This window comes from Hippocampus comes, unplaced genomic scaffold (genome assembly GCF_001891065.2).
Source record: "Hippocampus comes isolate QL1 unplaced genomic scaffold, H_comes_QL1_v1.1 scaffold22, whole genome shotgun sequence".
NCBI classification, from domain to species: Eukaryota; Metazoa; Chordata; class Actinopteri; order Syngnathiformes; family Syngnathidae; genus Hippocampus; species Hippocampus comes.
In genome coordinates, this window is record NW_017806175.1 from 5,073,784 (window position 1) to 5,097,995 (window position 24,212).

At 44.1% G+C, this 24,212-nt stretch overlaps 1 protein-coding gene across 10 annotated transcripts in view; it reads left to right on the plus strand.

Moving 5' to 3' along the window:
- dab1a (DAB adaptor protein 1a) overlaps positions 1-24,212 on the plus strand; it is a 179,895-nt gene that overhangs the window by 103,737 nt on the left and 51,946 nt on the right. The window contains exon 1 of one of the 10 annotated variants that reach the window (XM_019896687.1): positions 2,382-2,670. The exons of the other annotated variants lie outside the window; for them this stretch is intronic. The gene's annotated coding sequence lies outside the window, so the exon portion shown is untranslated. Of the gene's footprint in view, positions 1-2,381; positions 2,671-24,212 lie in introns of those variants that run through there. 10 annotated transcript variants of the gene reach the window in all.

Sequence of the window (24,212 nt, forward strand, 5' to 3'; positions counted from 1 at the left end):
GCATGTTGCAGAGAGGAGAAAGCAGGTGTGTTTTCTTTGCATAGCGATATACGCCGCTCTTCACATCATTTCCCTTCCCCGAGGGCGCGTGGAGGTGTTTTTTCTCACTGCAAAAGTGGCAAACTTCAAACTAACTTCGCAGAGGGAGAGCGGGACGCACGCACGCACGCATGCACGCACACACACACAAACTGTAATAGTCGTTGTAGCCTCGTCGCAACTTCATTACCATGGTAACAAAAGCCTTAGCTAGGTGACTTAAAAGTGAGGCTGAAAGGCTGTAATGCTTGATCACAGACATTAAGATACCTCGGGCACCCTTTATCATCAAGAAAAAAAACATGTTTTGATTTGTTTTTAATTGGGGGGGGGACAATAACAGGTAGTAAATATGATACTCTTAAGGCATTCACACATAGACAAACTGTGACACTGCTGAGCCCATTTCAACTCTGTTGCAAACCAAAACAGCAGCACCGAAGCCCCTAAAGCACAGGTGTCAAACTCAAGGCCCGGGGGCCAGATCTGGCCCGCCACATCATTTTATGTGGCCCGCGAAAGCAGCTCAAACATGTCAACTTCTACAACGATTGCTAAACTCTGTACCAAATTCAAATCTAAAATCAAACATTTCAACTTCTCATATGTAAAAAAGAAGAGATATATTCTAAGCATTTTCTTGTGACCAAACCCTTCATGATGGGAACTTGAACAATAGGTAAATCAACAGCTATTCTTGACTTCTTTGTATGGTTTCAGTCACAACGGCCCTCCAAGTGAAACGGTAACTAAAATGTGGCCTGCGCCAAAAATGAGTTTGACACCCCTGCCCTAAACAGTCTCTCAGAGTGATGAAAGTGTGAGCAGTGAGTTTCACGAAGGTTGTGCACTAAAATGGAGAGTGCAGGGCGAACGTAGCGGTAGATCTGACAATTGGTGGCTCCACAATGTTGAATCCCCACGACACTTTTTTTTCTCACTTTACTCACTGTCATGTGTGTGCATGCGTGCGGTTGCCTGTTCACTTGGATACCCGCATACGACGATTCGATCCGTTGGACTTTTCCTGTTGAGGACAGCAAGGAGTGAGTTATCTGTGCATTCAAGCCGAGGGGGGGAGTGGGGAGGAGGAAGACGGAAGGAAGGGAGTGGAAGGTGAGAGGAGGACGCAGACACCGAGATGAGGGTGAGGCACAGATGCAGAGGTTGGAAGATGCAGCAGGAAGGGCAATGAGACACGGAGGTGTGGGAGGGTTGTGCACAGATCGAGAAGCTCCAGCCACTGACAGGATGAGAGCGTAAGACAACTTTGGGGGAGGGGTCACAGTTGATGGAATGCTGGTAGGTCAGCAGCTCATAGACAGGAAATAGATTTGAATTACTTTACGATGTTTTCTCAAGGCGGCCTGGTGATCGAGTGGTTAGCACATCGACCTCACAGTGCAGAGGTTCAGGGTTCGATTCTGGCCCTGGCCTTCCTGTGGGGAGTTTGCATGTTCTCCTCGTGCTTGTGTGGCTTTTCTCCGGGTAATCCAGTTTCCTCCCACATTCCAAAAACATGCATGGCAGGCTCACTGAACGCTTGAAATCGTCCCTAGGTGTGAGTGTGAGCGCGAATGGTTGTCCGTTTCTGTGTGCCCTGCGATTGGCTGGCAACCGGTTCAGGTTGTCCCCTGCCTACTGTCTGAAGACAGTTGGGATAGGCTCCAGCACCCCCTGCGACCCTTGTGAGGATAAAGTGGATCGGAAAATGGATGGATGGGTGGATGTTTTCTCAACTACACACAGAGGTCATTCAAAAAAACAAAACAAAAAAAATAACGTTCATTCATTTTTTTTCTGGTGCGTGTCCTCATGTCCAGCTGACTTTGAGCAAGCGGTGGCCCGTCGCAGGGCTCACATCGTAAAACCAATTCATGTGAACACGCAAACTCCAGAGATTCCAACCTCGAGCCTCATAACATTGGATAAGTCGCTCCCCCGTTTCCATTTCCATGATACAGTATGTACCCTTTCATGTTAACCGTGCTTTCCTTCCAATTTCAATGTTTCTCAGGGGAAACAAAATAACAAAATGCCCTGAAAACATCACATTTTTTTTCTCCCTTTTTTTAATTTCAAAAGTCAATCCGAGCCTTGAATCCCCTGCTTTGCCCCACTCTCCTTTCATCTTCTCCTTCCTCATTATAGTTTGGTAATATACATTTTTGCTCAACCTCAGCCCCCACCCCACCTGCACCCCCTTTCCCATCACTTCCCTCTACTCCTTGAAAGCCGCAAATAGGACAGTCTGGCATCGGAGGGGTTAAGAGGAGCCCCAGCCCGCCATTGGCTGGCGTGCGGCAGAAGGAGGTAACCAGGCAACCTCGGGGAGAGAGAGCGAGAGAGAGAGGCTAGAAGGAGGAGGAGGAGGAGGTGCTGAAAGAAGACCGGCATAGTTTGGAAAAAGGGATTGAGAGAGAGAAAAGATGTGAGGAAGCTTGCGCGCGCTCTCCCCGGCATGGAAAACTGGATTATTGCGCCCACTGCAACTCTCTGTGGATGTGTGAATAAACCAACAGGAGGAGGCACACGGGAACGCCGTTATTAACCTTGCTTTTTCATTTTTATCACATTTTTATTCCTTCCAAAATGGGAACTAAGTGTGCTTCTTTTTGCTGCTGTGCAAAGGTAAGTGCAGAACAGGTGTTGGAAAAAGTGTGTCAGATCCTGCGCTCCAATCACCGCAATGCAATATGTGCTGGTGCATTGAGATGTTTAGTGTGTGTGTGTGTGTGTGTGTGTGTGTGTGTGTGTGTGTGTGTGTGTGTGTGTGTGTGCGTGCGTGTGTGTGTGTGTGTGTGTGTGCGCGCGCACCCCCTCAGTGAGACATATAGAGCGTGTGTGCGCCGAGCATCTGCGTGTGTGATTAGGCGGGAGCTGTACACTGGATTGCTGCATTTCAGCGGCGTCTCCTCTCATCAGCTTGTCACTAATTCCCGCCACCCCCGAGCCCCCCAGCAAGCTGGGAAAGGAACGCCCGTAAAGTTTATTTCGCCACGTTTCCCGTCCGGATCAACACGTTTTAGCATCGCGCTTGACCGGTGTGCTGACCGTTTGTGGGTGGGGGGTGGGGGGTGGTTTTAAGTTCAAAACAGTGGCAAGGGGTGGGGAGCACCCCGAGGGTTCAAACTGCTCCGCACTTTGTTCGGTGCACTTGTGGTGGTACAGACGAAGTCTTTGGCGTCTTTTTGTGCTGGATGCGATTGACAGAGTTCCTAATATTTTGTCCACATGTCATTTATTCACGTGCTCTGAAAACCTTTTGGGTTAAAAGTAGCCCGATTTGTGAGAAATAGCTAACCCGGTGCTGGGGCCAAATGGGATGGAGTCAAGCTGCATGATTGATCCCCAATGCAGTTTGAGGATTTGAGCCAGCATGTTGGGTCCAGATTTTGATCCAACAAGAGGTAAAAACCGACCCAGACTGATAGAGCCACCGAGATGATCAGCGTAGGTGTTGGTTGAAAACAATCCTGATTTTTTGGTCAACATTTTGAAAGGAAAAAGAGGCAGCTTTGCCCTGTCAGGGCTCGCTACAGCGAATCACCGTCACCGTCAGCAGACTCACTTTATTTGCTTGTTTGCATGTACGGCATCGGTTTGCAGTTAATTTGTGAAAAAGTGTGGGAGCTTGTCCATATTAAGTTAAATTCCATTTAACCTAAACTTTTTTTTTTTTTTTTTTCACATGCGAAGTCTCAAAGGCACATTATGGCAATGTTTTTTTTTTTTTTTTTTTTTAAAGAAGTGCCTTACCCCATACTGAGAGCTGTTTCTTAAACAAAAGATTAGCAAATATGTAATATTACTCTGTGGCTGTCAATCATTTTTTTTCTCTAATTAACATGAAAAAAAATATTTTACCCCGCAAGGAACATTTTTTTAAAACTATTTCAATGAGTGCCCTCTTAAGGTTCTTATCTTTAATCATTGAGGAAGCCAGTGATGAGTATTAAACCCCCCCCAAACCTTTTACATGACTGCTAAAATGAAAATTTGTGTTTAGTCTTGCATAAAAGGTCAAAATAAACGCAGCATATTGGTATTCACTGATTTCTTTTTCACTTTTTACTTTTTTCCCCTTCCACTGCCACTTTCAAGAAGTTCAGCTTTTCTTGCCTTTACCCCCACCACTCCCCTTTTTACATGCGCTTGTATGGGCCCGGCAGGCGAGCCCGGTCACCATGGTAACCCCCCAGAGTCTTGTTTGGAAGCTCAAAGAAAGACAAACTATCGAGTGCTCTCTTTTGCTCTCATTCAAATCTCGGCTCCTTACGCTCTCGCCCTCTTGGGCTGCTCTCATGCTGCGTTTCTCCAGCGCTCATCTACAGTTTTTGGGCTAGTAAAAAGTTGTTTGGGGCTTCATTGAGAGTCACTGAAAACTGCCGTTTGTGGTTCCTTAAATGCAGACGTGGCCTTGCAAGGAAGCAGCCTTCATTTTGACAACGCTAAAGCTGCTCATCTTGCACACGCTGCAATAAAAAGAGTCCGGTTCTCTTTTTAGGCTCGTGCCCAAGGCTTCACCGTGTGAAATCGTTGCACGTCTAATTCAAAATAAATCCAGCTGGCCGTGAGGTGTTTTCCATTTTGTCGATGCGCCCCATCAAGTCCTCTCATTCGCATTTGACGCTCAGTTGTAAGAAATGGGACTTTGACAAGGATAGCCAGGCTCACTTTGTCTCGTTTCAAGGCAGGGAGAGAATTTCAACGACAACTCAACCTCAAGTTAAGAGTTTCAGAAAACGTTTTCCAGCCAGGAAGAGATTTACAAACGATAGTTGGGTTTTAAAGTAAGGTTTCAATTTATTTTTAAAGCCTCATAAGGCTTTCATACAGGGGTTAGGGTTTCAAAGTGATGTTTCAAACCTGGGTTAGAGTTTCAAACAACGGTTTGAGTAAGGAAATAGTTTCAGAGTAAGGTTTCAAGCCAAGGTTGGTCTAATTTTCCAAAGCATACCACATCAACTGCTTGCTACCTGAAGGAAAAGCAGACTGTGTCATACTTAGTTCAAGCCTGGGTTGGGTTTTCAACAAGGGTTAAGAACCGAACCAAATAATGTTTTTGGGATCCCAAAAATGCAGGCTCAAATAAAATGCGATCACACAAAATATTTATTTACAGAAAGTACAAAGAAAAATCGCTGGTCACAAGGAGCCAGGAAAAACAATGCATAAACAAAAAGCGCCTGCAGAAGATAAGGGACTAAGCTGAGGATATCAGTGAAATGACAAGAGTCCAACTGCAGGAAAAACAAAATCAGAGCAAGATCAAAGATAAAATAATGTCAATACTTATAAATGAGGAACTCGAGAGCAACAACAACTATGCCAAGTTCGAGGGGTCTAGAAAACATAAGCAGCAAACAAGGTCAATAATCGGACAGAGAGTAGGCAGCTTAGTAGTCCTAAAATACTGGAACAGGTGCGCCTGCTGGAGGGGAACGCCCTTCACTCCAGCTGGAGCAGGAACAAAAACAAAGACAGACATGACACAATTGGTTTGGCTGAATTGTTGAATTGCGAATAGAAAAGTGAGCCTCATTCTGATTGTGATTACAAAAAAGGCTATTTATTGTGGCTCATTTTTTGGCTGGCATTCCATCATGCATGTGTAGCAGGGAGTGCATGTTATTTGATACGCATGTGTAGATAAAGGGGTCCTTCTTTGGAGTGCAAGTCCCTTTCTGTCTTTTATGACGAAACCGGGATTTCCTACAGACCTCACAGCAGGGGGTAAAAATGCTACAAAAGCACTCGTGGTCATTTTCGAGCATACGGACTAAAATAAGCATGAAGGGAAAGCAGCATGACACGTCCCCTCTCCATAAGGTGTTGCAACTCCTTCGACATTGCTGTTTTGTCACTTCATCGCCGTGGTGACTGATGGACATACTGCATGCATTTTTTTTTTATTTTATTTTATTTTATTTTTTTATGTGTAATTATCAACCACGCTGCCGACATAGTCCACTGGGAATATGCTTGGTTACTTGCTCGCTTGTTTGTGTATGTATGTGTTCATTTCGAGGCCTTTTAGTCCCTGGAGGAAACATGTAATACATTTATTATTTTGCTAGTGCAATGCGCTGGTGTGTAAATGCACTGGATCATCCTGAGAGGAGTGTGTGTGTGTGTGTGTGTGTGTGTGTATATATGTACGGTATACATACATAATATATAATAATAATAATAATAATAATATATATATATTTAAAAAAATGCTTATGATCCAAACCATACCACATCAAATCAAAGTCCCTTCCTTCGGAAAAGCTCATTCAAAGAATAACACAAATTTTTGGGTTCCATATTAGGGTTATAAGGCAGGTTAAGAGTTTCAGAATAAAGTTTTGAGCCATGGTTAAGTTACCATCCAAGGCATACCACATTGAATATTAAACATTTTGCCCTGCCATTCATGAAAAATGCAAATGCTACAACTTCATTTTTCAAGCCAGAGTCAGGCTTTCAAATTAGAGTTACGGTTTTGAATGACAGTTTCAATGGTAGGTTCGGGTTAATGCCCCCAAAGCATATCACATCGATTGTCAAGCATTTTATCCATCTATGGAAATGTTGGTTATCCAGAGTATATCACATAATGTTTCATTCCTGGGTTATCATTTTAAACAAGGGTGGTGTTCAAAATTAAGGTTTCAAGACAGGATTTATGTGTCAAACAAAGGTTAGGGTTCCAAATTAGAGTTTCAAGACAGAGTTAGCATGACAATCCAAAGCATACCACATCACATATCAAACATTTGTGATTCAAACCATGCCGCATAATTTGGAGTTACATTTTCAAGCAAAAATGAGGATTTAGAATTCGGGTTAGGGTTTTGAAATCTGGTTTCAATCTTGGGTTATGGTTTGAGACGAAGGTGTCAAACCAGGGTTAAGGTTCAAACTGGCATACCAAAACCGATCACATCATACTTCAAGCCTGGGCTGGGGTTTCAAATAACGATTTAAAACCAAATTGAAGGTTTCAAAAAATAAAGTTAGGGTTTTGTATTTGTTTTAATACAGGGTTAAGGTTTCGAGTTTCAAGCAAGGGTTGACCATTCAGAGCACACCGTATCATTTGCCATCAATCCCTTCCTTGAAAAAGCTTACCACATCTGCCAGCGCGTTTCGCTAGCCACAGCGAATGTGAGAGCATGCGGGTCAATCCGCCAGCTAATCTGCCACTGCCGGCTGTAATCTGTAATCTCTTAAAACACTCGCAATCCGCCACTAGTGCTGGGATTAGCATCGGAAGACACAGGAGCAGTCCGCGCACACGCTGCCTTTCGGAATCTGTTGCACAAACTTGTTCCTCATTGTAAAGTTGTCTAAAATTGGTGCCTTCTCGTTGGTGTCGTGTGTTTTCACGATGGGGTTGCGACACACAAAAAGGAAAAAAAAAAAAAAGTCTTTTGGTCGAATAAAATGGGAAAAACGTGCGCGAAAATCGACTTTTGGTCCACCCTGTATACAAACGCAAGCTCACATACATACACACAAAATGTAACGCACTACGCTGGAGTCACAGCACATTAACACCTCAATTAATTCAAGGCTTTACATCCTCACATACTCGTTTTCCCTGACGTCAACCCCTCCGATCGCATTCGCGCGCACACACAGTGATGTACGATACGACTTCACCCCTTGGCTGAATAAAACTCTTCTCACCCCATCTTAGCTGGCACGAGAGAAGGCCGCAAACAAACACCAGCCAATATATTACCCCCCTTTAAAAGCCCGCCAGCGAGCGGAGATGCCGTAGTCTTTATTCAAGGAGCACAGCTTCTAATGAATGCGCGCGCAGAGGACTTGCTGGTGGGGGGGCGGTGTTAGCGTCGTCGTTCATGCGCGCGGGAAGGGGAAGGGGGGGCGGGGGGGTGCATAGGAGCAACCAATAGGACAAAGATGTTTTCCGCTGAGGATTTCCTCTTTGTACCTCTCTCCCTCTTCCTTCCTTTCCCTTCCTAATTAATTTCCAAACCCGCGTCTGCTCTCTGTTGTCGATATTAGACGCGCTTTAATAGCCGGAGTTAGCAAGGTGTCTGTCCTAATTTAGTTCCTGTCCAATCAGCGTTGGCGGCACCCAGGGGGTGGGGCTTTAAAAGCAAGAAGTGACTGAAATCTGAACATAATCCAATATGTAATCCAGTAGAGTAATCCCACTATTCATGTGAAATAGAGTAGATTTGAACAATTCATCAAATCAAATTCAAATCGACAATGTAGTGTACTACAATGCATGCAATGCAAGAATGCAATGGGGGGGTGGGGGGGGGGCGGCTACATACATACTTTGGGAATATTTTTTTTCGGTCAAAGGTTGTCTGCACGACCGAGTACCGGTCCGCCAACCTTCAGTAATACTACTAATTTACTTTTGACTTCATTTTCTATTTGCTTCTATGTATTTATTTATTTTTAATTTAATAAAACCTCTCTGGCATGTTATGCTAGCATCTTGTACTGGGACCAGCTCCAACCCGTCATGGAGTGCATAGGATGCCATATGTCGCTGCCTATAAATCGCAGAGATGATTTAGAGCTCTGACTTCACAAATCTGTCACTCACTCTCCACTAGTTTTGCTGTCCAAAGAAGGCCAATATGACATCAGGTGTGTAAAATGAGCGACAGTACTGGATCACCACACAAACCTTATTCTGCTCAAGGGGGTTTAAACAGGAGTTCAGAACATTCACAGTGAATTTTATTCCTCAAAAAGTGTCGTTTTATGCCACATCTAATACATATGAAGTCCTTAAAAATGAAAAATACATTTAGAAACTAATTTTTCATATTTTCAATCTGGAACTTTTTTCTTTTTTTGTTTATATATATATATATATATATATATATATACACACACACACACATATACACACACACACACACACATATATATGTTTTTTTTTGTTTGTTTTGTTTTTGTTTTTTAAATAAAGACATGGAAAAAAATATTACATGGATAAACATTTAATTCTGGTAATTTAATTGATTTTACTGGTCAACAGCAAATATTAACCAGAGATGGCTTGGTGTCCCGAAACGTATTTTTGTCACTGATTCCAAACATATCTTTGTGGTTTAAAATTTTATTTATTTATTTATTTTTATTTCAGCTTTGACCTTTAAACGCTTGCACAACACCGATTTAGAGGTTTTCTATCGGACCCGCAGTGGCATGACACCTGAAAGGGGTTCGATTCACTGCAGCCCTGTGATTGGTCGACGAAAACCAATGACTTGTATGTAATTAATGGGAAGGCTGCCAACGTTTCCGGCACAGATCTTGTTTTTATTTTTCTTGTCATAAAGATCCACATGGCGCTTAAAAGAAACTGCCTTCAGACGCGCCGCATAAGCGTTTCACACGTTAAGAGAGTTGTCGGCTGTCAGCACTCCGCCGTCGCACCTCAGCGCTTCCCGGGCGGCGCTGGCTTTTACGGGCTTGCATGGGTCATGAAATGTTCTTCTCCCAAGTGAAGTTCCAATTAAGAAAGAAACATGAAGAAAAAAAGAGAGAGAGCAATTTTTATTTTACGCCACCGTAAAGGCAAGCACCGGAAAATCTCTGTGACTTTGATTGAAAGGCTCAAAAAATGAGCACTTTGAAACCGTAATTGATGCCTTTGTCACATCCCGGCTGGATTACAGTAATGCAACTTTACTTTGGAGTCCGCCAATCCTCCACGAAGCGTCTCCAGTTGGTCCAGAATGCTGCTGCTCGCCTCTTGACTGGTACTCGTAAGAGGGAGCACATAACTCCGACTCTCTGGCATCCCTTCACTGGCTCCCCATACATTTTAGAGTTCTTTTTAAGATCCTATTATTTGTTTTCAAATAATTTCCACCACATTGTTCTTTCGACCAGTAAATATTCGATAGAAACAGCTGTCACTTCATAAAGACAAATAAAAACTGCTCAAAACACAATTTGCTGAGGGGGGGGGGGCGGACATGTCCGCCTGGCCCCGTTAAATCCATAGATGGCGACTGTGCCTATGTTGACATATGTTGAAATACCAAAGGACCACGCTCTTGATAATGTCAGCGTGCTTCCTGGTGACCCCCGCCTCCCCCTCCAGTAGCGCCGATGACATTTTCCCCTTTTTAGCCTTGTTTACTGGCGCACACGTAAGAGGATTTGACCCGCGTAAATACACATTAGCGACACGCTAACAAAGACCCAGGCCTACCCGCGTACATACGCCAAATCTGAACCACCGGAGACAGTTGGTGACGTGCGGCTTTAGAAGCTTTAGAAGCTTGTAAGCGTGCGTTTATTATATTAGTCAAGCTTTTTTTTTTTTTTTTTTTTTTGTGCCGGGGAATAAAGCGCGCCGGTGCCGTCAATTTCACGTGTTTGCAAAGTAGCTTTAAGCTTGCCTCGCGCGGCAGCAATTTGGGGAGAAGACGAAGCCTCGCAACACGCACTTGAGCTCATCCGGACATGCCCGTGAGATTTAGTCCATGTAATTGGCACTTGTGGCGCTTGTGTGGCTTGCCTACAAAATTAAGTCATTCAAATTTGCTCACACACAAAGAAATTAGCAATCTTGAATTTTCGTGTGAGTTGATTCATGCTGAAAAAAAAACAGTACACATTATAAAAGTTGCCACAGATTTAGCTTGTGTGTAATCAACAATTATTTAAAATAAACAAAAAAATACGATCCGCCGGGTTACAATGCTGATTGCAGATCCATCAGATCCGAATAAGCGCAGCTCAGCGGTCGGCTCCCTTTACTTCGTAGTCCAAGTCTCACGAGATTTCCCACGAGATTATCCAACGCCCTTTTGACAGTGCTCCATTGATTCAACGAGGCAGCATTCACGACAGCAGTCATAGTATTGTTCACCTGGTTACATATGCCAAAAGAAAACCTCCTGAAAGATATTGTCTTGAAAGTTGACACGAAAGCTTGGATGGTAGAAAGCCTAATGAAGGAATGGTTGATTGAGTGGTAATTAACTCATTCACTCCCAAAGACGTTTGTAACCCATGTGTTACAATTTCTACAATTTTTGTAGATTTTTGCGTATTGTCATCTTTACATCAAAGACAAAGCATAAAAATTGTGTGATATGAAATATTCCAATTCATGTTTTATTTATATAGATTTATATTTATGTTTTGGTCATAGCACAATACCGCTTTTATTGTCCATAGAGGGCAAAAATACAAAGAAAAAAATAAGAACTATATGTGTATGTATAGCACTGATACCACTGAACATGTCGAGTGGTTGAAAGTAAAATAAATATTCAGGAATAATACTTTTACAATTTTTGTAAAATTGTATGTTGCGTTATATAAACTTATTCACATCGACTGCAGCACATGGTTAAACGTCTTTTCAGACTTGGTCCAAAATTGGCTAGTACTGAATAAGAGGCTGCCATAATTCCAAAAGATTGCTCGAGCTGTCACTCACTGTCCATTCATGTTAGACAGTAAAATACATTTTTATTGATAGAAGCTGTGATTTGCTCCTTTGCATTGAAAGGTTGTTGTGTTTTCTTTTTTGTGTTTTCATTTCCAAATACTGCTTGCAACTTGGCGTGAAGCACCGTGAAATAGTTCGGCCTCCCAGGTGGGAACAAAGAGCATGTGCCCGCGTCGTGTTGAATTGAAGGCTTTCAATGGCAAGGTTGGGACATGATGGTGTGTGTGCGTGTGTGTGTGTGCGCACGCGCGCCTTTGCTGTGTAATTGCATTCACTCCCTTTCTGTATCTGTACATTAGGACGGGCGGCTTTCAATTAGCGCCACTCTTTGCCAGATAACGACCGTTGCAGCGCTCCGATTAGCACGATAAGTCACTTTTTGAAGCGAGGGGCATTAAGGGACCACCCATTCAGCCACTGGGGCTGTCGCCCACTGCGTGCGTGTGCGTGTGTGTGCGTGTGTGTGTGTGTTTGTGTGTGTGTGAAGCTCGATTAATAGAAGCGGCGAGGTTAAACGACTGCGACGTGATCTGATTGGTCTGTGTGACGCGTCGCGAGCGCCGAGTTGCAGCTGATTGAAATGCACACGTTGACAAGACCTTCTGAAATGTTCCCCGATTTTGACATCACCACGTCAAAACCGCGACGCTCAGGTGCCGCCCCCGCGATATGAATTGAACAGTGTAAATTGACACTTTGTGGATTAAGTGTGTCCTCCACAAGCGAAAATAGAACCAAAAGCCTTTCATGTCTTCACGGACACTTGTTGATGACACTCTGAGCTCCGGCTTCCACGAGTAGAACCTGCTTGCGTTTTCACCACCCCGAGCTCCGCCTTGGCAGTCGACATGGCAACGAAAACTATGCTTGGCAATGGCCTGTTGTCGAGAGGTGGCAGGATGAGCAATGGCTCATTTTCACCAGACAATCCCACCCCCTCAAAACAGCCGGAGCTCTGCCAGGCTTTTCTTGATGGAAACAGGCAAAATAAAGCCTTTCTTGTGGGTAAATATTGTACAATGCCTTTAAGGCAAACAATAACGTCAGTGGGAAAAAGCATTGTACAATAAAATTGGAGCAGTATGGAACCTTTGTGGCTAAAAATACGATTTTCTCAAGTTAAACATCAAGTTTGGGTGTCGGAAATGCTGCGTTTTCATGGTTAAATGCAACATTTATGCAGCTGCAGAGTGTTTTGTGGCAGATTGCTTTTCAAGGTTGAGTGCACACGCTTTCAAAATGCAACTGAAACTTTAAACTTTGCAGGAATATATTTTATTTTAGTTGCCCAATGTAGTGTTTCGGTTACATATTGAAATTTTGTTGCATTTTTGATTGTCAAGTTAAAACGTCAACCTTTTGTGGCTGAATTCATTGGACACTTTTGCAGTTTGTGGCTGAATTATGACAAACTGGTTGCAACTTGTTGGCTGAATAGCTTATTGAATGTAAAATATAGCATTTTAGTTGGTAATTGCAAGGTTTTCTGGCTTAATAGGATTGCTTTTATGACCAAAAAAATGCAGTGTTTTGGTGACCAAATAGTGTTTCGATGGTGAAAAATATCATTTTTGTCGTTCAAGTCAATGGGCTCCATTTTCACGACCGACATAAATCCAGTGTGGCGCACGCAATTTCGACCCACTGCTGTTAATTTCACAGAACGGCATAGGTTGGCGGATCTGCAAAAGGGAGAGCTGCGCCGCCGTGGGAATGGTCACGGCCAACTTGAATAATGGGCAATCAAAGCAGCTCCCTCTAAATGTGGCGCACTATTCGCCTGCTAAACTCAACACAAGCATAAAAAGTGATAATAATTGTCCGGTGCTTCGAAGGGAAAACGCAGATAGGATGCAAAATGTAAGATGGGGCAATGCATTGCACTGCATGGTAAACTCGGATGGAAATTCCGCACTCCGACTTGGTACTCGACTGAAAATGGACCCTCAAGTGAGTTTTTCTAGCGATTTTTTTTTTCCCCCACCCTCCAACCCCACTGCGCTCTCTATTGAGAGAAGGATTTAATGATCCCGGCGCCTGATGAACGGCTTCTCCGGGAAGCCGTGCTGCAAGGGGTGATTTGGAAACCTGCATATCTGCCGGACATTCCCGGGATTGGAGCTCCTCACCGGAGTGGATTGACCCCCCCGGGCAATTTATTAGCCTGGCTGCCGACATCCATCACGCGCTCGCCCTCAGGGAGACACACATGCTCACACACGTACGCAATAATGATGTCAATGCGGCTCCTGGCGAAGGGTCGGATTCTTCTGGATGTTGTTCTCAGGGAGCTCAATTCAACTTTGGCCAACGTGTTGGGAAATAGCTCAAGCAAAAATCAGTCATTTTGACTGAAGATGGCAGGGAAGACAAAAGAATACACGTTCCTTATCATGTCCGCATTTCAACATTTGTGTTGGATGTTTGTGGGTTTTTTTTTTAAATTTTTTTTTAGTTCAGTGCAATGTTTTTGTGGAAAATAGCATATTTCCTGTTTTCTCGATGAAACGTGGCATTTTGTGGCAACAAAGGATGTTTGTGGGGTTTTTTTAAAATTTTTTTTAGTGAAGTGCAATGTTTTTGTGGAAAATAGCATATTCTGGTTTTCTCGATGAAACGTGGCATTTTGTGGCAACAAATCATTATATCGCATCGCATATTTTTTTGAGTCGATGAATGTACTCGCAGCTGTTTATATTTATCGTAAAATAGAATAGAAATACTTTCCGGCAAAATGATTATTTTTGTGGCTAAATGTGGTGCTTTTAAGGTGAAATAATAGCTTTTCTCATAGCAAAAACAGACATTTTGACATTCTATGTTTGTGGCTGTGTAGTCCAAATGGAGTGTTTTTGTGGGAGAAAACCTTTTTTTGGGTTGTATTTTTGTTTTCAAGGCGCTTTGCTACTATATTTCATTGAAATGAAGACTTCATTTGGTGACAAATCATTTGTTTGAAACAAAAAACAATCGAATACAGTCTGTTCTATTTGTAGCAAAATTAGATTTTTTTTGTGGGGGGGCAGTTAAAATGCATTTTGTAGCCAAATAACGTGTTTTGGTGGGAAAATTCAACATTTGCGAATGTTGATTTTTCGTCAGGGTTCGTTCGGGGCTGTAAAGACATTCGGCAACGATTTTAGCAGTCGCAAACAGTTTTTCTTGTCGCAAGCAAGGCGACAAGAAAAACTGTTGGCGGACGTTTGCGACCTCAAATGAACCCTGACCCCCCCCCCCCAAAAAAAATCAACATTTGTGCCATAATGTGGTTGAATCTAACTACGAATGATAACCCAGAAGTCTCTATCCAACTTGCCGCTATATATTTCACGCGAGCACAGGAAAGCACATCTCACAGAGCGTTTCCTCTCGGTGCTCACCTGCAACCTCATCAAACACTTACTCCCATCACCATTCCGTCCACTCAACACTGCATTAGCGCCGCAGCCAGTCGGCGTGCGGCGCACGCGAGTGCATATCAATGCTCTCGCGTGCGCCCGCAGCTACTACTGTACTCTATCTTAATCTGCAGTCTATTAGCATATTCGCAGTTTGTGTTTTTTTTTTTTTCTGCCAGCGGAAGCATCTGACAGGCCAATTTCACAGCGGCGTCGGCCTCCATCTCGCTCCGGGGCTGGCAGGGAGAAGATAGGGAAGGGGGGGAAAAAAAGAAATGGAAGCGTTCGCTTTCTAACAGCTCCCCTCTCGTTGCATCTACCTGCATTTAATAAAGAACCTCTTTCGAAGTCATCTCCGGGGTGACATCACAGAACAATACCCAAAGAATCCTTTATGATATCGTCACGGGAGCCGTCATGTTTGAGAGGTGACGGAAAGTCAACTTTTAATGGCGCCAAATCACTTCAACACCACTTACCGCAAGGGCAACACACTTCATATATTACATGCGAGATGCGAGTTGAAATCGTTCCGTGACCGCCCTCGAAGTGAAATGTGCTCCACGCAGGACTTAAGCAAGCTGCGACTCGATGTGGCACCTCCTGGGCTCCATCACAATGTTCATCTTTCCTTATTTAAAGGAATGGAAATGTCACGAATCCATTCGAGCCTCCCAAAAACCAAAAGCATTTTTATGCTTGTCTTCTAAGAAAATGAACACGAATATTGGAACTTATAAGAGCATACACTAATGACCGTTTAATGCAGAATTTGGGAAATACATGCGATGGTCACAGCACCTCAATTCGCTGCCGTTGTATTATCCTTTCTTGGCAGATGATAAGGAATATATGCGAGTGTGAGTTGTGGTAATCGGTGGTCCGGTGGTTCGCACGTCGACCTCACAGTGCAGAGGTTTCAGTTCCAGCCCCGGCCTCCCTGTGTGGAGTTTGCATGTTCTCCCCAGGCCTGCGTGGGTTTTCTCCGGGTACTCCGGTTTCCTCCCACATTCCAAAAACATGCAGTGTTATTTATTTCACATGATAATTTGACATTTCAGTACAGATTTCAGCAGGGATCATGCAAGTTGGCACACATGAGTTGCTTTCGCGGGCCACATAAAATGACGTGGCGGGCCGGATCTGGACCCCGGGCCTAGACTTTGACACCCATGCGTGAAAACTTTTACAGGTGAACGTGGTGAATTTGACCTCTAAAAATTTGAAGGTACACCTGTTGGGAGCTTGTGCCAAAAGTACAAAAAAAAAAAAAACATTAAGAAGTTCAGTTTAGGTTACCCGTTAAAGTCCGTTTACGTTTCATTGTGAAATTTCACCCCAAAGCCCAATATGAGCCCGAACTTTTTTTTGTTCGTCGTGTTTTTGTCACTTTTAATCCCCACTGGTATTTTTTACTCTCAGCCATCGTCTTTATGCCTCTTTTGTCTTGATCAATCCTTGTCGGCTTTCCTCTCCTCCCCCCCATCCGGTGTCTGTGCTATCGTTAGCGGTACAGCGCTATGATGGATGGCGCCGAGAGGCGAGGACGTTAACGGGCCGGGACGGTACCGTCATTACCTGCGCAGGCGCACATACACACGTGCGGGGTTTTGATAGTGATGACAACCAAAGCACGTATAGAACAAATCGTGACATTGGGTTGCTCGCAAAGAGCATTTTGTAGATATGGAAATATGATTCATTTTGTAGCAAATTGTGGTCTTTTTACAGGAAATGATTGTGTGGGTAAACGTTGTGTTTCCATGGTTACATTATTTGGCTCTTGATGGGTTTTTTTGTTTTGTTTTGTTTTGTTTTAACGACTATATTGTTTTGCATTGTAAATGTAACATGTTTTGCACAAAGGAGTATTTGGTTTGGTGGAGCATTTTGGTGGCTGAATAGCCCGATTTTGAGCTGACAGACGTGTCACAGACAAACGTAGTGTCCCGATTTTGAGTTGGCTTGAGTTGTGTGCCTTTGAAAAGAAGACATCTGACTGTTAAAAGCCTGCTCTGTTGCCCCCCCCGTCTGTGCCACATACTTTTTTTTTTTTTTTTAAAGAGCTCTGTATTGACTCTGGGCCCCTGCTGGGGAGAGAATGGCGATGTTCTGCGCTCCCTGGGAGAGTTCACGCCGACCGACTGACAGTGCAATGGACCGCAGGGTGCTAAAAGGCTTGCTTTTTTTTTTTTTTTTTAACAGAGCTGCTTCACCTCCAGGAACTTTAGCTAACACATTTCTGCACTTTGCCTTTATACCTGTTTATGTGTGCGTGCGTATCTGAGAAAAGTTCAGACTTAGCAATGGATGCAAATCTCATCGCCGGGTTTGATAATCTGACGGTGATTCAACGCTAATTTTGCTGATGAGGCCGAGCCAGTCCGCATCACGGCTTCCCGTGTGTGTGTGCGAGTGTGAGTGTGTGTGGTTGCTACTGTTGTCGGGATCCATCTTTATTAACATGCTGTTATTAACCCTTTCAGGCACCCTGTAACCTGATCACATGATAAGCTGTCCACTGTAGTAACCGCCCGCTGTCCCTGAAAGACTTCAAGTCAACCTTTGCTTTGCGAATTTGACGTTCGGGGGGTCAAGTGGCATGCGAGAGCGTGAAGGTGTGTTTGTGAGAAGCGTGCATCTGGTGTGTGCATTTGAGAGTCTTCATGCGAAAGTGTATACAGTGGTAGCTCTACTTACGAACGTCTCTTCATATGAAATTTTCAAGTTACGAAACGCCTCAACAGGAAAATATTGCTTCCTGTTACGAAAGAAATTTCAAGATCGGAAAAGTAAAAATACTAGTCGCAGCTCCGAGTTTCCTGAACGCAACATACTTCTAGCTGCGCTGCCATTGGCTACTACCGAGCATCTTCCTGGCATCCCATTGGCTAAGAGGTTACCTCCATTGGCTAAGAGGTTACCTCTACCGGTTGTGTCGGGCCATGAGGCATTCCGGCAGTTTTACGTCAATGTGAATCACCCGGAAAAAGTGTTGACCAATCAGCCAATCGCTCACTATGCTGATGTTTGCCTTGGACATTTTGGACGGATTGTTAAAAGCCGACAAAAGCAAACGTCCTTGGATCAGTTCTTTACAATTTTATGCTTTAGAAAACATTTCTGTCTGAATTTTGGGGGAACTTGGAACGGATTAGGGCATTTACATGCAAAACGCGTCTCTACTTCCAAAATTTTCAAGCCAAGAAATTTCTTCCAGAACGAATTAATTTTATAAGTAGAGGTACCGCTGTATGTGACGCGGAGAGTGTGCACTTGGAAATGCAGTGGCCCATCAAAACGAATCACTTAAAATCAGCAAAGTAGTTAAGTAGGAGTGAGAAATATGTTGAATGTGTGTCTTTTATTCAAAAAAAATGTACACATATGCACACACGCTGACATTTGAGACATTTCCAAAGTTGTCTTCATACTGTCTTGAAATGTCTGGAATTTTTCCGGTTCCAAGGTTTAAGTGAGCTTCCTCAATTTTTTTTCATTGTGTTAAGTGACACGGGAGCAGGAGGTTTATTGATTTTTGTAGTCTAGTCCAAGGTAATTAAGACCAGCAGGGAGTGGACAGGGGGTGGGGGGGGGTGCAGTTGGCGTATTCCTATGATTCTTTTTTTTATTCTTTGATTGTAGAAGGCTTCTATTGATTTTGAACAAACCAGACCAATGATTTCTGGCGATCACTGTGTCAGTTTCCACCGCGCTTTGTGGGATCGTGTTGCTCTGCGGGCAAGCCAGGTGTCTGTCGATATTTTGACTCCATCCAAATTGAGACAATGTGGTGGTCAAAAACACATAACATGGGGGGGAGACACCGTCATTCAAAATACCTTCAAGTGGTGCTCCCTTGTTGGAAAGCAATAACGCAGGGTGGTATGAAATCGGATTCTGACTATTTTTTATTGCGTGACTTTGTAAATACGCAAGGCGTTTTGATGGATGATTGTTGGAAATAATTGCAAACGCAAAGTAGAGCAACAGTTTTTTTTTTCTTTTTTCGATTGCTCTTCATCTATTTAGAATATGTCTGCCGGCGGCGATGCCTTGAGAGGCATGTGGCAAGTCAGTGTGTGTGTGTGTGTGTGTGTGTGTGTGTGTGTGTCTGTGTGTGCGCGTGCGGCACCATGATTAAGAGTTTTGAATAATTGATGATTGCATCCCTCATTAAGTCCCAGTTGTGTGCTGCTGCAGGCTCGCCGGCTCTATTTTTACGCCCCACAATTGTGCGCCATTCCGCTCTACAGATGGAGTCGATCCATCACTCACTTTCGGTGGGGGGGTGGGAGGTCCTGGGCGGCGGTATGTGGGGATTTCTAAATCACATTGAGTGGACATCTTTAGCAGAGTGGCAACACGATGAGCGCAAGTTGTACGACGGCGATTATTTTTGCGCTCGAAACTGGTTTCGTGATAGTGCGTATCGATGTAACTTCCTGTGGATGTTCTTCAAACCAAGAGAATGGACAAAAGCAAAGCTTCTCCCTAACTTTAAAGATTAAGCGGACATCAGTTTCAAACCAAAGCATCGTGAAAGCAACTAACCAAAGCCGACAACTAATCAATGAACCATCTGTAGTAAACCAACTATCCAACTGGAGTGAACCAACCAACTCTATTAGGGCAAGCACCTGTCGTCAACAACCAAACAAACCGACCCCCACTGTTCAAGCAAACCAAGAAGAAAAAAATATATATTTAAAAATTGTATTTAGTGATTTAGTAATTTAGTTATTTTCTCAATAATTATTCAGTGATTTTAATGACGAAAATAGCTCCAGTCATTGAGACTTTGATAGAGGTCAAGTGCTGCATGAATCAGTTTTTGAGGTTGTTTTATTTTGAAACAGATGAATGGCTTATCGATCACACGAGCAGACCGCCGCAAATGTTATTCCCCAAACGTAAGCGGCGCGGAACGAAATGGCTTCAAAACAATCAAACTCTGTCTGAGTCGAGATATCAAACCTGTAGCTGCCTGTTAATAACTGACATCCATTCGGTGCATTGAGCAAAGTTCAGGCGTTGGGCTGCAGGTAACACTTGACTGGGTGAAGACGCACTCGGACAGACTACGAACGTCTGAGGACCGGCACCCTGGTAAGTCTTTGTCATTCGCACCCCCCCTTTTGGAAAATGTTGCGGTCAGCTGGAAAACGCCGAGGTCATCGCTTGTTCGACCAAATATTGGCTTTGATTGACATAACTCGTGTTACTTTGGTTGCGCTTGAATTGTAGCGTTGGACAATCTTGACTGCCGTGTCGGAAGACAAAGCGAAATGAAGATATAGATTGTTATTTTAGCATTGGTGTTTTCTATTAGCAAGTTAGCATACCCCTCCTTTCTGCTTGGGTGTCAGTTTGTTTCCCCGGCTTTTTCGGCCACCAGCAACTCCACACGACTGCTTCAACTGATGCACTTCCTGTCATTTCCAAAAAAAAAAAAAAAAAATGGTGTTCATCCATGTCGAGCAGATCACATCGCTACCGTGACCTGACAGCGCACACATTGTCTGCAGGCGTAACCTTTAGCATGCGCTGACACCCGGATTATTCATCGACAAGGGTGTGGAGTCGCACTGATGATAAGCGCAGAATGTTAACATTGGAAGTGGGAGTGGTGAGCTGGCTTTAAAGTGGGGAAGGAAACCTTTTTCTGTCCCGAGCCTTCCAAAAAAAAAAATAAATAAAACAGGTCCCTCAAGATTCAACACGTTTCAAGACCCACCACATCTTTGTGCCCCATTTTTGTACCCTAATGTCTCATTTTCCTCTCGTGTGCTATAAAATTCCATCTCATAGATTTGTCTCAGCGTGTCTCCTGACCTTCAATTGTATTCCACTATTTCATTGTGTGCCATAATGTCCCCTCTTGTGTCCTTTTATGCCCTATAACGTCCTCTATTGATCCACAGTGTCCAATTTTGTCCAGTAATGATCCATTGCATCCCATTCTGTCCTATAACGTCCCACCATGCCCCCTATTTTGACCATTTATTTCTCAAATTGTCTCTCACAATGTCCCTTACGGCTCATGATCGTCCTTTGGATCCTGTTTTTGTCCCATAATTATGCAGAATATCCCCTATTTTGACCCATCATGCTCCACGATAGCGGGGCTGTCAAACTCATTTTTGTCGCAGGCCACATTGTAAGTTACGGATTCCCTTGGTGGGTCGTGATGACTGTGAATTTTGTGAAACCGGAGAAATGTTTCATCACCTCCACATATTACACACAGAGCGCACAACAAATTGATGGAGAACTCGTTTTGAAATCAGAAGTCAAGAATAATGACTTGTTTATGAACCCTTTCATGCACCCTGCAACCTGAGAACATAAGCTGTCCACTGTAGTGACCGCTGTTCCGGAAAGGCTTCCACTTTGTTTACGTGAATTAAATTGAAGGGCTTTGGCCACGAGGAAATGCTTGCAATATCTCGATGTCAGTGTTTTTCAAACCCTGTGCTGCGGCATTATCGGGTGTGCCGCGGGAAAATAGCCAATTTGTATGCCTGTGCGGTCTATCGCCCGGCAAAGTAATCGTGTAAGTCCCCTTCCATACCGCTAGGGTGCAGCAACAGCCAGCCATTTGCCTTGTGTTTAGACTAGAGACAAGCGAATTTGTGACGCATGAATGCAGGACGACGGTGACACAAATATGCAAGATTATGAAGTACTTTTTTCTTTGTGACGTCATTCTTCAATGTTAAAAAAAAAAAAAAAAAGGTTACAGCAACAATGTAACACGTTCATTGTTAAAATAAGCTTTTTTTTCACATTTTCAGCGAGTGGTGTGCCACGCGATTTTTTTCAATGAAAGAAGTGTGCCTTGGCTCCAAAAAGTTGGAAAAAAACACTGCTCGATGTTGTCATGGTTTGCATATGCCAGTTTGAAATTTTGGTTCAGACTTCAGCAAGCGTCCTGGAAGTTGACATGCTTGATTTGCTTTCGCGGCCCACATAAAATGATGTGGTGGGCCAGATCTGGCCCCCGGTCCTTGACTTTGACACCTGTGCAATCGATAGTCACGGTGTCCCAAATTGGCCCTTTCTCACAATCAAGAACGCACAGTACCGTCTTGTGAAGTCGCCGTTTATTTACAGCCCTGCTTAGAACGTACGCAACAAGCGGAAGTCTCTTTGTAAATTCTGACACACCTGTTATGACCCATTATGTCCCATTTTGTCCCACAATATCCCCAATTATACCCCAGAAAATGGATGGATGTTGCCCTCAACTTATATCGCCAGGACACGTTGTCCTGGTCTAGTCCTAGTTCACACAGAGCTTTACCTGCGTCTAACCGGCATTGTCAGCCTCGTCTCTCCAATTGGCTCCTTGCTATTCTTGTCGTACGATTAGATTTGGCTCCTAACTGTATTCTCGTTTCACTTCCCGTTGACGGAAATGTCCCAAAACTTTTAGGTAACCTTGTGAAGGTGGAGTAAATAGGGCGGTGGGATACTTGGCACGGTGGAAGGGCGGCTGAGGCGTTTCGCCGTTGTTGGATGCTGTCCAAATACATCCCAGCTCCGTTTCTCCCTTTCCGTTTGCCTGGCAGACGTTATTGATTTCTGGGCACTGGGCTCCTGTTGGCAGATTCTGGCCGCTGTTACACACACACACACACACACACACACACAGGCACACAGATCACGACATCGCCAGCCTGTTGGCAGCGTCGAATTTATGGACGCCCAATTTACGACTCGCTCTGGTCTGCCCGCCAGACTCGACTGGCAGAATCCAGACGCTGGAAGGCGTGTTCACGTCCCACTTTGTCGCTACTTTTAGCTCAGGCGCCCGCCCGCCCGCTCGCTCGCTTCCAGGTCAAAGCTCGACTGCCGCGCTAGTTCTTAGGGATGCGCATTGCTAATCCGGAAGTCGATGTGTGACCCGTTCGCAATACGTGTTAACGCTGCTCCCGAGGTCATCAGATTCACTCCAATGATGACACGATTCACCGAAACTCCAATTCCACATTCTGATTCATCCAATGGAGATACAAAACGATTCACTCGAATTATGATAAAATGACGAATGATATGCCCGAAAGTTTGCCAAATCTGGCCATCGAATATCGAAAATTATGATCATACATCGGATGTATTTGTATTGATTGATTGATTGATTTATTTGCCTTACCAAGTGATAATTTCTTCATATGACAACGCACTTCCTGGGTATCTGCGCGTGAACAGCTCAAGGGGCTTTTTGGAGGGGTTTGAGATCTCACTGTGTTCCTCCTTCTGGGGACTAAGGTGGAGCACTCGTCCCGAAGAAGTGTCGTTGTCTTCTTCTTCTTCTTCTTCTTCTTCTTCTTCTTCTTCTTGTGGGCTCCTCCGGAAGACCGAGCATATGTCTGGAGCTAAAGAGACATCTGGAGAGTGGCTCGGTGGCACATTTTTTTTTTTTTACCACTTCGCTGCCATCGACGAGCAGCTGTTGCATTTGCAATGCGTTGGGCCGGTTGCGTCGCGGTGGCGTAGGCGGAATTTTAAAAGCTTGAATTCTTTATTTGAATTTGATAAAACCTTCAAGTTTTCCCCTGGCGCGGGTTTGTTTTCGTCCAACGACCTCGTCTTTAGTTGTTCGAGAAATAAACCCATTCCAATAACGGCATCCACGCAAACAGTGCAAATGAACTCCTCCTTAGATGAGCAGGTTCAAAGAAATAAATAGACACCATTTTTCTTGAAGTTTCTCAAGCTGGTGCCGTTTAACCCTTTCAGGGAACAGCGGTGACTGCAGTGGGCAGCTTGTCATGTGATGAAGTTACAGGGTGTGTCGCCCTTCACTCGTCGATTTCTCCTGTGTGTTGTTTCTTTTTCGCTTGATAAGTTGCTTCGGCTCCACTTTCAAAACGGCTGTGGTACATTGTAGCTGTGCAGTGAAGTGAGTCCTCGACATTCACCGTTTGGCATTTGCAAAGTCAATTTTTTTGATTTATTTTATTTATTTATCCATCCATCCATTTTCTGATCCGCTTTTTCCTCACAAGGCTCGCGGGGGGTGCCGGAGCCTATCCCAGCCGTCTTCGGGCAGTAGGCGGGGGACACCCTGAACCGGTTGCCAGCCAATCGCAGGGCACACAGAGACGAACAACCATCGCGTTCACACTCACACTGAGGGCCACATTTATTTATTTATTTATTTCGTGGGAGTCTATCCTCCATCATTCGCTGAAAACTCGTCTGTACGCTGTTTTTGTACTCAAGCCGTCATCTTGTGGTGTCTTGGTACTAAGGAGCTTCATTGCAAAAGTTAAGCAACTTCATTGAGCAAAAGATTCGTGCTTGCCAAT